General features: G+C 36.2%; 1 protein-coding gene across 1 annotated transcript in view; it reads right to left on the reverse strand.

Moving 5' to 3' along the window:
• LOC106073566 (alpha-(1,3)-fucosyltransferase C-like) overlaps positions 1-11,332 on the reverse strand; it is a 53,884-nt gene extending 42,552 nt beyond the window's left edge. The window contains exon 1 of the mRNA XM_056041025.1: positions 10,962-11,332. The gene's annotated coding sequence lies outside the window, so the exon portion shown is untranslated. The remainder of the gene's footprint in view (positions 1-10,961) is intronic.
• Positions 11,333-13,706: the final 2,374 nt, after the last annotated feature.

The following is a 13,706-nucleotide window of genomic DNA, read 5'->3' on the forward strand; positions in this document are numbered from 1 at the left end:
TATTAGATATGCACAATTATGAAAACTGACATCTATATTACTTATACTATATGACAAGGCTCCAAAGCTCAGGCCTCTGACAACAATAACTCCAAGCGCTGTCACTCTGTCCCAACCAATGGGACAATCAAATAATAATAAATAAACATAGAATTTGTAATAACTTCTTTGATATCCCCCCCCCTTAATGCCGTGGATTTTTCTGTACAATATTTCAGATGAAGTTTATTTGTTTCGTTGAAAAGTGAGAGCGTTCTCGTCAATCCTGCGCTTTCATTCAGAGTTTGTGTTAAATAGGTCAATGCCTGTCATGAATTGTGGGAATGAATTAAGCGCACGATCTTCGCGCCTTTAGAATTTAAAGGCCTTATAACAAGAGTGGAGTATTTGATTTTTTTTCTCTTTCCACATAAGTAAATGATTGAATAGATGTACTTCATGGTAGGTAAAGCTAATCAGATTTAGCCTTTGAAGCTGAGGCCGCAGAAATTTTTTTTACCTCATATCGAAAACCAGATTTTAAAATTATTTTTTTATTTTTTTTTTATTGAACAGCAACAAAGCTAGCTAAAATAATATTAACAGCAATAACAAAACAGAAAAAAAAAAAAGAAAATTAACCATATCAATGACAATAAAAAAATAAGTTCCCCTTTCAGACCTTGCGGTCTATAGGGCAGATGATGCAAAGGTCATCTGTTTCTGTGGCCTACGGTTAACGAGGGTGTTATGTGACCAGCACAACGACCAACCCCCTTTACTTTTTGCCCAACTTATGCCAGGTACCCATTAGAGCTGGGTGGACTCAGAGGCGCCCCAAGATCCCGAAATTAAAAATCCCAGGATTCAAACCCGGGATCCCAGGTTCAGAAGGCCTCAATGTCAACAAACCAATATTAACATCATCTACAACAAAAGTAACAATAAAAATAGCAGCAAGAAAGATACTGACCAACACAATTAACAACAAAATATCAACAGCAAACAAACAAACGCACAAACAAACTATGGCCCGCGGACCGTAGACTGCAAAAAATGGAATAGTTGAGCTGAATTGTTTCGCTTTCACTATAAAGTAATCTTGCAACTGACAGACAACTGTCGTCAGCAGGTTTTCTATCGACTTTTGGCGTAATGTCTCTCCACATGTTTCTCGCTGATTTTGTGAATCAATTCCAGCAGACAGTATTCCTTGGCTTGGCTTTTCCTTTTGTACAAGTCCATGATAGGGTAAGAAATGTCGGAGACAAAACGAACATCGAAGTTCATATGGACCTACAGGAAGAGTTCCTGTTTCTAAAGAAGGCACGCGAAATCAACAACCCACAGTGGAATGCAATGCTACAAATGTCGAACAAAGTTTTCACATGTGGATAAAACCATATTGGAAGCTCCTAGTAAGCCTCCCTTAAGATACTTTCTCCAACATATAAGTAAATGATTGATCTATTGATTCGCAGACATTGGATTTCCTTTAACACATCATACAGTCTTCCATAACAACAGTTTTCAATCTTGGACTACACTTTGAAATGAATGACCCCGAATACTAAAGTTCAAGAACCAAATGTGAAGCAATCGTTACTAAAGGTTTGGACCCTATAAAATTAACAAAGTAAAGAAGCAGGTTAGTTATGCTCCGTTTTTTTTTTGACACCGGATGCTTTGAGCCTACAATACAGTGAAATTGTTTCCCCTGATTCTTTTTCCCACCCTTGGCGGGAAATGTTAAAAAAAAATCGAATTCGTTGACTTAGAATATAGCGGAATTTCGGGTTACGTCAAGACCAAGTGGTTAGCTCTGAAGCCTTCGGTGTAGAGACTATCGAAATTATATCCTGCTTTGAAATCAATGTTTTTCACATATTTATTTTTTCACAAGAAATGTGCCCCACCATATTCAAAAGCTTCTTTTAAAACCCTTGTGCTGAATTGTGGCTGCATTTCGATATATATATATATATATATATCATATATATATATATCAGTGGCGTAGCTAGCCATGTGCGAGTGGTGCTGGCCGCACGGAGCATCAAGTGATGAGGGGCATCCAATTAAGGACAACTTTCTCACTAAAAACAACACTATTTCGTTTGCTACTTTGTTAATATCCTTTATTTTTTCTTAAATGAAATGTAATCTGGAAGTTTTGTTTTAATCTCTCACTTTATGCACTCACATTCTTCTGGGTCTTGTGGTACACGTTGTTACTTTATAGCTCAGTACGTTGAAACAGCTTATAAACATAGGCCTACGAGAGAGTCTAGATCTAGAGAATCTAGAGAACGCCAAAATCGTTTTCTTGCATTCTTCACTGCAGAAACGCAATCTCCTGACATCTACAGCTCATTATTCATCAAAGGAGTTCGGGGCAAAGCCCCGAAGCAAAAAGCGTTTTCTTGCATTCTTTACTGCTGAAACACAATCTGCTGACATCTACAGATCATTATTCATCAATGGAATTCGGGGCGAAGCCCCGACGCCCAAAGCGTTTTCTTGCATTCTTCACTGAAGAAACGCATTCTCCTGACCTATTAAGTGTTACGTGCGCATCTTAGTGTGAATGTGAAATGGTGCGATTGCGTGTTGAAAGGAAAGGAAGAATCAAAATGGAGGAATATGACCAAGAAAGTGTTTTCAGTATTAATAAAGATTAAAGTATTTATAACTGTGATTTGTCGTTTTCATGTCTAAAGAGTCTCATCCAATATGAAGACGTAACAAGTGGCGCCCAACGCAAAGGTAACCCACGTATCCCTCTATTCACAGGGGATCTCCTGTCAGCAGACAGTAGAGATAGTATAGTCTAGATCTAGAGACAGGAGAACATTCGATTCGATATTATTAGTAATCAACTATGGCGGATAAGGCTGAGGTAGCAGCGTTGAAGGAAGAGGGAAGGTTGTTGGAGCTTGAAGGGGCAGAACTAAGAAAATACGTACAAGAAAGGTTAATGGAGAGGGAGAGATTAGCGATGGAAAGAGACAAAGAAAAGGAGAGATTAGATAAGGAGGACAAAAGAGAAAGGGAAAAAGAAAAGGAGAGATTAGCGATGGAAAGAGAAAAAGAAAAGGAGAGATTAGCGATGGAAAGAGAAAAAGAAAAGGAGAGATTAGCGATGGAAAGAGACAAAGAAAAGGAGAGATTAGATAAGGAGGACAAAAGAGAAAAAGAAAAGGATAAGGAGATAGTAGCAATTGAAAGGGAAAAGAAAAATGAATTGGTCGCCATTGAAAGAGAAAGATTAGCATTTGAAAAAGAGACAGCAGAGAAAAAGTTAAAAACAGACCAAGGAAAAGAGAATGATAAAAGAAAGAGTGACTCTACAGGGAATAAACTGGCAAAATATAAAGGTTTGATATTCAACGAAGACAAAATGGACATAGACATTTTTTTGAAGAAGTTCGAGATAGAAATGAGAGAACTGGAGTACCCTGAAGACAAATGGACATTCTTATTGTCGAGATCATTTACAGCGGAGGTGCCTTCAAAAATATGTATGAACCAGGGTAACTACAGCATTGTGAAAGAACAACTACTTAGAACTTTCGGGAAAACAGAAGCTTTCTATCGCCAACAGTTTGTTAATTGTGAGATAGAACCAGAGGATGACCCACAGACCTTCTTGGACAAAATGAGCAGCCATTTCGATAACTGGATAGAAACCGCTGAGGTAGAAAAAACATTTGACAGTCTTAAGACATTTCTCATGCTGGACAAAGTGATGTACGAGTGTCAGGAGGAATTAAAAATATTTCTGTTGGAGAGGAAACCGAAATCCATAGAAGACATAGTAAGACTGATAAGGGCTTATAAAGTGGCACATCCCGAGAAGAAATTATCTAGAGGCAGTGATATAGAAGAAATAGTTGCCTTTAACAGAACATGTGAGACACAGAATAACTCTCACAGAACAAGGGAGACACAGGATAGACAGCATAGAAGTGGTACATATGAAAGACAAAATGATAGCCGCAACGGAAGATATCAAGGAAACAGACAGGAAAGAAAGGACTGGGAGAAAGGTAGAATAGAGCAAGGCTTATCATTGTCATCTGATACTGGAACATTGGAGATTTTTCAGACATTCGTAGGGAACAAGGCAGCCAAGACCATCAGGGATACTGGGAGCACTATTATTGGAGTAAATAAGAATTTAGTGGAAGACCATGAATATACAGGCGAATCTAGGAAGTGTGTTATGTTTAATGGGAATATTGTACAATTACCGATTGCTAAAGTTAGTATAGACACACCGTATGTTAAGGGGACAGTGGAAGCTTGTGTTGTAGATCAGGGTGAGATAGATTTAATTATTGGGAATATCCATGGGGTGAAAATATGTTCAGTAAGGGAGATTGAGAATTGGAAGAAATATTATGGGATAAAGTCTACGCGAGGTAGAAATGGGGATGTGGAAGAAGACATAAGATCTCATACATCAGATGACATGGGTAGCAGAGAGCACGAGAAGAAAGAATTAACAGATAAGGTAGAAAGCAATGCAATAGGAATGGGTCCAAATCAAAGTAAAGTAAGGCAATCAGTGGTACAGGGAAAGCGATATAAGCCCACATACAGACGTACAAATCCATACATCTTATGCTTTAATTGTGGGAGAAGGGGGCATATTAGAAGACAGTGTCAACAGTTAATTAGAATTAAGGATTCAAGGTACAATAGTGAAGAGGCGTATACGAGAAAAGAGAGGGATATTAGCAGCCTAGAAAACAGTACAGCTAGATCATTAGGTAGTAGAATCACAATGGGACATCATTGCAAAGGAGGGAAGCGGAAAGGATGGCATGTCAATAATGTTAGAATTATATAGATATGATTAGAAAAGGTAGGAATGATGGACATTATTTATTGTTCTATTCTACAATGAATAAATATATGTGTAATGAATTGAATATTGTTGTTACAATATGCATGGAGCAAGATAGACTTTGTTTGTTAACTATTTGATTACGACTGGAATGATGGTGTTTTGTACAGGCATACAATTATGAGTGGGGAGTTGTATTGATAGAAATATGATTACTTAAAGATAAATGTTAACAGAAGTGGTTTCAATTGCTCATAATAACAGTTATTATTGTGATGAATATAATTGTTATTTCATGTTGGGATTGTATTGGTATTAACATGACATTGTGTTTGATTTTGTTTAGTTATTACATTATGGTTTTATATGTTACCGATTTTTTTAACTTGGAATAGTCTGATAATATATTCAGTGATTTGTATTTTGGACGTTCGATGTGCATCGAACTTGTTAAACAGGGGGGGTGTTACGTGCGCATCTTAGTGTGAATGTGAAATGGTGCGATTGCGTGTTGAAAGAAAGGAAGAATCAAAATGGAGGAATATGACCAAGAAAGTGTTTTCAGTATTAATAAAGATTAAAGTATTTATAACTGTGATTTGTCGTTTTCATGTCTAAAGAGTCTCATCCAATATGAAGACGTAACATTAAGAAAGGACCTTTTGAATAATGTTGTACTTGAAAAATATTTTTTAATATGAATTTATAGGCCCTTAATAGACTGCAAATAAAACCTTACTGTTCCTTGAAAAGATAAGATATTCCACATATTTAAATTAAGGCTTCAAGGATCGCCGCCGAAAAAAACAAATTTTCGATAAATAATATTCAATAAAATTCAAGCATAAAATGTGGGCTATAGTCCCAAATTTATTTAACTAGAAAAATATCAGATTGAGTAAAGGTTGTAAAAAGAGGACTAGGAAAAGATTATCTGGGTTTAGAGCTCATCATAATCGTGACTCTTATACTGAAAAATTTCGTTTGAATTATAATTTTTCCAAAGCAAAGTCTTTTCCATTTTTTATTAAATAATCATAAAATTTGAGATTAGATTGTGGTGCGACATAATATACTAATGGGTTCACATATCAATACGTAGTTTATATTATATAGATATTCGACTGATTTTGTTCGCCCCTACCGCCCCCCCCCCCTGGATCCGCCAGTGGCTCGGAAGCTAACCCCGCTCGACCCGCCCCCCACAACTGGTCCACAAAAGAGATTGGACTAAAGTGTACTAAGCATGCAGTAAGCCTGAAAGTAGAAAAGCATTTAATAAATAAATATCCTAGTATTTTTTGTAACACGAAATGTGCAGACTCAAATCTTCTAGAGACCGCATTAAGAAACACATCGCTGACATGTGATAACATGTATAACCAAGATATCTATTAACTATATTTGATAACTGTACTTTAGGCATAGTTGTTTTTTTTTTTATATTATTTAATCTTAGTTTAAGAAAAAAAATAAAAGGAGGGGTTAAACCTTGAATTTAGTGACTAAGTCTGCTGTAGATGTTCTCAAGTGGTACTTGAATTTTCTGAGATTTTTTTTCATTCATGTACTAATATTTGAGAGAGGGCGGTGGTGGTGGGGGTGGGGGTAGGCCTCACCTTGAGCTAAGAATGTGTTAACAGTAGTTCGATTTAGTTTTTCTCCAGCTGTCGCTTGAATTCTCGAAGACATACTGTATTGATTGAGCCCGACGACTGGTAGGAACATAATTCAGTGTGTACTTTTTTTTTTTTTGAATGGGGGAATTTTTTTTGCGAGAGGGTTAAATACCGTTCTGTGTCTTATTAAAGCAATTCACAAATGTTTGCATCACACGGAGAAAAAAAAAGAGTCTAAAAAAAAAACGCAAACCCTCACTCCTTTTGCCCCCCTCAACCACATAAACAATAACTGAGCTTTATGACACCCTCGCACAGAAACATCTTTATAGTCTAACAAAGGTAGCGATCACAGCCAGACAGTGCGTTATTATTATCAAGCGGGATCTAAGCGCATAAATGTTTTTTTTTTCTAAGTCTATGGACCGTGACGCTGAGTAGAAATAACAATGTCACGATATGTCCAGGCGACAGGTAGTCTCCAATGATATCTCATCTGTATGTGTACATGAATATATTTACAAGCATGTACACATTACGCAATAATTCATTGACATTTTTAAAAAAGTAAACAATTAGACAATTTTTTTACTGGTAATAAATTAATAAATTATTTTGTTTCATAGCAACAAGGGAAACCAATCCTTCAGTATTCACAGGTATGGCTAATTTTGTTGGGTTTAGTCCCTTTAAATAACTGTTAACGCTATTTCTCCCTCACGCATTCTCCGATCAAGTTGATACTTAAAACAATTATTTATTGTACCTAACAAAATATGAATCAATTTTAAAAAATACCCAAATTATTCAATTCTATTGGTAATTCATTATTTTGTTTGATATCAAATAAGGGAGATAGCATGTATGAATACAGTTTTAAGGGCGGGGTTCTTTTCTTATAGATAAGTTGTTGTTTTTTTTTTGTGATTTTTCAAAATACTTTTCCTACTTTGCTTTCTTACCATTCCACTAATTAACTTTGGGTGTTAAAAAAAATTAATTAAAAAACTATTTAGAAAAAAAAAAAAACGTGAATACCATATAAGATCTATATAGATCCGGAATTCTAGTCTAGACTTCTGTATTTTAATGTAGGCATGTTTATTCATTTAAAATTGAACATGCTCTGAGTAGATTTATACCTCAAGCGATTAACCAGGAATTTTTTTTTCGGGCCGGGAGGTGAGAAGTAGGAGCGGGGTCAAAAATGTTTTTTTTTTTTTTTATAATCAGTAATTCATTAATTATTAAGTGTAGAGCAATCGCTCTCACAAAAAAATCTTAAGTTATATATATATCCTCCAGTATTTGATAAAGTATGGGTTGAAAATAAACATCATAATGAACAGAATAGCAAAGATTATATCGCTCTCTACGCACTGTCCTATTCAAAGCATTGGATCCTATCCAAAGACATGGATGGCTGCCTGGTCGTGCGGTTTGCACGCTGGACTGTCGTTTGAATTTATCGATGGTCCCGGGTTCAAACCCTGCCCGCTCCCATCCCCCGTCGTCCTATCTTCAACTCTGAAGGAACATCCGAAACATGTAAAACATGGTGCATAAGAAAAGAGACGCGAATCTTGCTTTCAGTCTAAAGCTGCCGTAGATTTGATTTGCCCCGTTTCTAACTAGGAAATATAGCATTGCGATTGCACAGCGATTCTCAACATTTTTAGTTCCGTGACCCCTTTTTACAATTTCTCACTATGTGGCGACCTCCCCCCTTTCCCAACCGTAAAGTTATCTGTGTTGTCGCTAATGTTATAGATATCCGTTTCCATGGGTTGTTTCATTATACAAATATAATCTACAATAACATGATGGCGTATTGCTGCATAATAAACGGGTATGCTTTTTGAATAACGTAGAAACAATACCTATGATTCTCCAATGGCGCAACGTTGCATTTTGCCGCGCCGTTTGGTGGACAGTCAATGAAACTGCTGTGACGATTAAAATGTCTGAAATGATTCTTATTCATTTTTTTATCATTTATCCTCGAATGCCAATGATAGTAAACAAAATAGTAGCTACCAATGGAAATCGTCATTCGATCGCCTCATGGGTCGCGAACTACAGGTTGAGAACCCCTGCAATAGCACAATTACACGACAATCACGCGATCTGTGTAATAAAACAACGAAAGAGCCCAATACAGTCTGCCCCTAATTTAGGCGGATGAGGGCAAGGAAAAGTTACCCCCGATGTAATCGCTATTAACTCCTAATAAAACCACTAATGGCCCATTATCCACACCCATAGGGAGGTCTAGCTAATAAAATTGGTAAATCTATATTTATTACACCAGTGTTTCCCAAACTGTCTTCCGCGGAACTCTAGTGTTCCGCGAGGCCTGAATAGGTGTTCCGTATGAACTACAGGAATAATTAACTACTAGGCCACCACGTGAATTAATATCTCTAAAAAATAGAAGCAAAGTGTTCCGCTAAATACCAAGAATGTGTAAAGTGTTCCGCTAAATACCAAGAATGTGTAAAGTGTTCCGCTAAATACCAAGAATGTGTAAAGTGTTCAGGTGAGAAAAAAGTTTTGGAAACCATATTACACTTTAAACGTCATACTTTTTGGAGAATTTCATTTATGGCGGATAACTATAAATAGTTAGCCATAAATAGTTCGCTAACTAAAAAAGATGTTTACTTATTGCTACACGAGTAAGAGTTTAGACATTTGATTCTACAGTGCTGAAAACTGCACACAACTCAACCAGGAGCTTGTTCCAGAATCTAGTTTTTAGGTTTTATCATTCACAAATTTGTCAAAAATCGTCAAAAGACATTGTCAAAATATAACAAGCAAAGAAAAAAATATTTAAGAAAAAAAACAAAGCTTATCTAAGAAAAGAACCGCTAATAACTGCCATTTATCTGAAAATAGCAGGGTTTAGTTCCCTTTCTGCTATATAAAACAAAAATAATTTATAAGTAATAAATGAGTAGCCTAATTGGTTAATTTTTGGATTGATTCGTGTATTATTATGAGCTTTGTAAAAAGAGTTTTGCCAAATTAAACCCACCAACCTTCTTGCAAATGATGTGGTGTTTCTGTAGCCTACTGTCCAAACACCAATAACACCATACGCTTGACAATGCTTATATTTACATGTACGTTTGTGTGTTTATACCAAAAGATATGAAAGATGGAATTGTATTGTTTGATTACATGCCAAGGCAGTAAACAACCAAATTAACGCCAAGATATCATTCCGTTTCAGGCCGACGTCTATTCTGTCGGAGGACACAACCTAAAAGGGAGGACTTTCACCGGACGCCTGGTAACCCTTATTAATAGCCAACCCGCAGATCTAGCTCATTTCTTTATTTTCTTATCTTATATAATACAGACGTTACTTCAAAAAAGAAGATGATTACGTCCTACGCGTCATGCATTTAGTCATGCATATTAACCAATGACTTAAATTCTGCCAAGTCACTGGTTTTCCTGGCTAGCTCAGGCAACCCATTCCATGCCCTAATAGCACTAGGGAAGAAGGAGTATTTGTACAAATTTGTCCTAGCATATGGAACGAGGAATGTACCTCTATCTTTGTGTCTTTCAGAGTATTTTATTAAATTTTGTTTTTGTATTTGAAGATTATGGTTCAGTGTTTTATGTATAATTGCTACTTTACTTTTGAGTCTTCTGTCCTGAAGGCTTTCTAAATTTAGTGATTTTACTAAAGGTGTTACTCTAGTCAAATGTGAATATTCGTTTGTTATGAATCTCACTGCTCTATTTTGTGTCTGCTCCAGTTTCTTAATGTTTTCTTCAGTTGAGGGGTCCCAAACGGAGGATGCATATTCTATTATTGGCCTAACTAAGGTTAAATAACATTTTAGTTTTATGTTCTTATTTGATTTATAGAAATTTCTTTTAATAAACTCTAATGCTTTGTTTGATTTTTTTTATAGTTTCATCAATATGTGGATTCCATGATAGTTTTTCATTTATTATAACACCTAGGTATTTTGCGTTTTTAGTCTGTGTTACTGGTTTGCCATGAATAAGATAAATGGAATTAATTTGTTTTAGTTTTTTTGTTACTCTTAACAACTGACATTTTTCTGGGTGGAAAGACATGCTCCAATTTGATTCCCATTTCTGTAATTCATCTAATTCTCTTTGTAAAATATCTGTGTCTTGTGTTGTTTTTATTGTTCTATATATTATGCAATCGTCTGCAAATAATCTAACTTTTGTTCCTGAAGTAATGCAATTTGGTAAATCATGTATGTAAATTAAGAATAGTAGTGGACCTAAGACTGTTCCTTGAGGTACACCTGAGTTTACTGTTATCGGTGTTGATTTAGAGCCATTTATTATTACAGTTTGTACTCTCCCTATCAGAAAGTCTTTACTACTACAAGTAGGACTTTTACTAAAAAAATAGTACTAATTTGCTGATAATGATAATAATAATAATAATAATAATAATAATAGTAATAATAATGATGATCAATAAAAGAATTCTTGAGAAATAAATGTCTTACCCTAGAGTTAGTATTTTAGTAATAGAATCGTTTCTTTTTTTTTTTACGAGTGCTAAGTTCAACTTTGTATTTTATTCTTCTCTATATAAATGAGTTATCTGTTGATTGACCAAATCCACAAAACAAAGCAACTGCAATGCAAACGTGTAGGGGACTGACAATCTCTAGTCCTACTTATGATAAGCCTGTACACGTTTTTGTAATATTTTTCCGGAAATAATACACACATTAGACCCAAATGTCTTAATTGAATGGAATGTTCACTCCTCCATTGAAAAAAGTCAAAATATCAACAAAGCCACCGCAGTCGACACGCTTCCTTGTTTATGACACAGGAGTCTGAAGTAACAAGAAGAGAGAGACCCGCTTCTCACCCACTGGCGTATCCAGGGGGGGGGGCGGTAGCGGCGATCCCCCCCCTCACTCGGAGGGGGGGGACGGACGAATTTTAGTATAGAATTCACACAATTGTATACGAATTTATTACTTATGTTAATAATATTGTTACGTATTTCTGAATCTTCTGGCTAAATGTACTAGAAGTCACACAAATAAAAACACTGCAAAGAACTTGACGACTCAACTTTCAGTTTCATATAACTTTATTGACTATGAACTCTAACAATTTGTTACTGTAACATGTATAGTAGAAGACTGTACAATATCTGTCAGTTTACAGTTAGCTATACTTCGTTGCAATTCATTTCTTCACTTCGTTGCAATTCATCTCTTCTCTTCTTGCATCGAGCCGTATGCTTCCCAGTGTCGCTCCAGGTCTCCCAAAGCTGAACCAAGTCGTCCTCAAGTCTACCGAATCAGAGCCGTACACGTCTTACATCGACTGTATCGACTGTAACGGCTCAAGTCCACTGTAGTTCGTTGTATAGACTTTAACGACAGTAGTCCACTCCAGTTAACTCTACCCTAGTTAAATTGCATCGAGTCGTACACATCTCTCTACCACTGTCTCGCACAGTAGACAACAGTAACGACGACTCTACCTACTACTTCCCAAGACTCACTCACGACTTTTACATTAACTCTCTGGCTCCAAAGTTGCACAAACACTACTAGTACCTTCTGGAACAACACGTGAGGACACGTCACATCCTGCCTTTGTTTATACGCGTAGATTCCAGAGAACACTCGCTGCTGTGTCATCTCGCTGGGGTCACACGTTGACCTCTACCTATCACTGTTCATTTGTAACAATATATACTAATAATTTATATTTCAACCTATTTTAGGATTATTTCGCCCCCCCCTCTAGTATGATTTGGTGTGGTCAGGAGGGGGCGGTGACATCAATCCCGCCCCCCCCCCCATTAAACTTTCGAGTGGGGGGGCGTCAAATTTATTTGTAGAAATCACAACTTGCTAACACAATCAATTAATTATCTATATGATTTAAACCTGTTATTGGTGTTAACCGATCTTTATATTATGTCGTTCACCTGTTGGCCGATTGAGTGGGGAGGGGGGGGAGAATTCCTCTAATGCCCTAAACCCTTTGAGTGGGGGGGGGGCGGTCCTATTTTTATGGGTAAATCATAGTGTGTGAACAAAATTAGCTGAATCAAAATATAATTTATATATTACATCGCTCCCCTTCTGGTATCTTGGCCGATTCAGTGGGGTAAGCGGGGGGGGGGCGATTGCATCTACTGCCCTCCCCACTCTAGCCCTCTGAGTTGGGGGGGGGGAGGTTCTATTTTTATGGAAAATCCTAGTTTGTTAGTTGAATATCTATATAAGCTACGTGTTGATATGTGAACCCATTTGTATATTATGTCGCACCACACTCTAATCTCAAATTTTATCATTAGTAAATAACAAAATGAAAAAGGGTTGTACCAGGTGGGAGGGGCCATACGTGCAATCGCCTTCCGCCCATCGGGCAAACCAATACCTTTTCTTTTTGTTTTATAGTTAAGAAATTTCAAAATCTAAAAAAAATCTGTCACTAATATAATTTATATATGCTATAAATTAAATTCTTATATCGAGTCGCCCCTCCTCTATTCTTTAATGCCAAATGCAATCATTAGCAGAAATTATAAAATGGAGCGCGGATTAAACGTTTTCACTCTACCACCCCCTCCCCTTTCCAGACGAAAACATAATGTTTTAAAACAGAAGTCAAATATGGCGACAGTGTTTATGTAATTTCACATGAATTTATCATTTTTTTTAAAGAAAGCTCTGAACCCAAATATTCTTTTTCTAGTTGCTTTTTCCAACCTTAACTCAATCTGCTATTTTTCTAGTTAAATAAATTTGGGACCATAGCTCACAATTTATGATTGAACCTTAAAAATGCAAAAAAATTAGAGTAGAATCTGAATCTAATTGGTCCACTTAATTTCTCCTCCCACTTCCGACGTGTTTTGTTAGAGCTTTGAATTCTAGTTCTGTAACAAAACAATGTTACAAACATTCCTATTGAACTAAATGTATCACTTACAAATGAGGTTTTATTAAAAATTTTATTTTTCGAATATTTTTTTTCGGCGGCGATTCGCAAAGCCTTAATCTAAATATGTCGGGTGTCTTCAAATCGTTTTATTTGCAATGTAGTAATGTCCTATAATTTAATATTAGAATATTTTTTTAATTAAAACATTATTGAAAAAGACATTTTTTAATAGGATGAATAATGAACTGTAGATGTCAGGAAAATGCATTTCTGCAGTGAAAAATGCAAGGAAACGCTTTTGGCATCATAATGAGCTGTAGATCTCAGTA

Source organism: Biomphalaria glabrata, chromosome 9, assembly GCF_947242115.1.
Source record: "Biomphalaria glabrata chromosome 9, xgBioGlab47.1, whole genome shotgun sequence".
In the NCBI taxonomy this organism is placed as follows: Eukaryota; Metazoa; Mollusca; class Gastropoda; family Planorbidae; genus Biomphalaria; species Biomphalaria glabrata.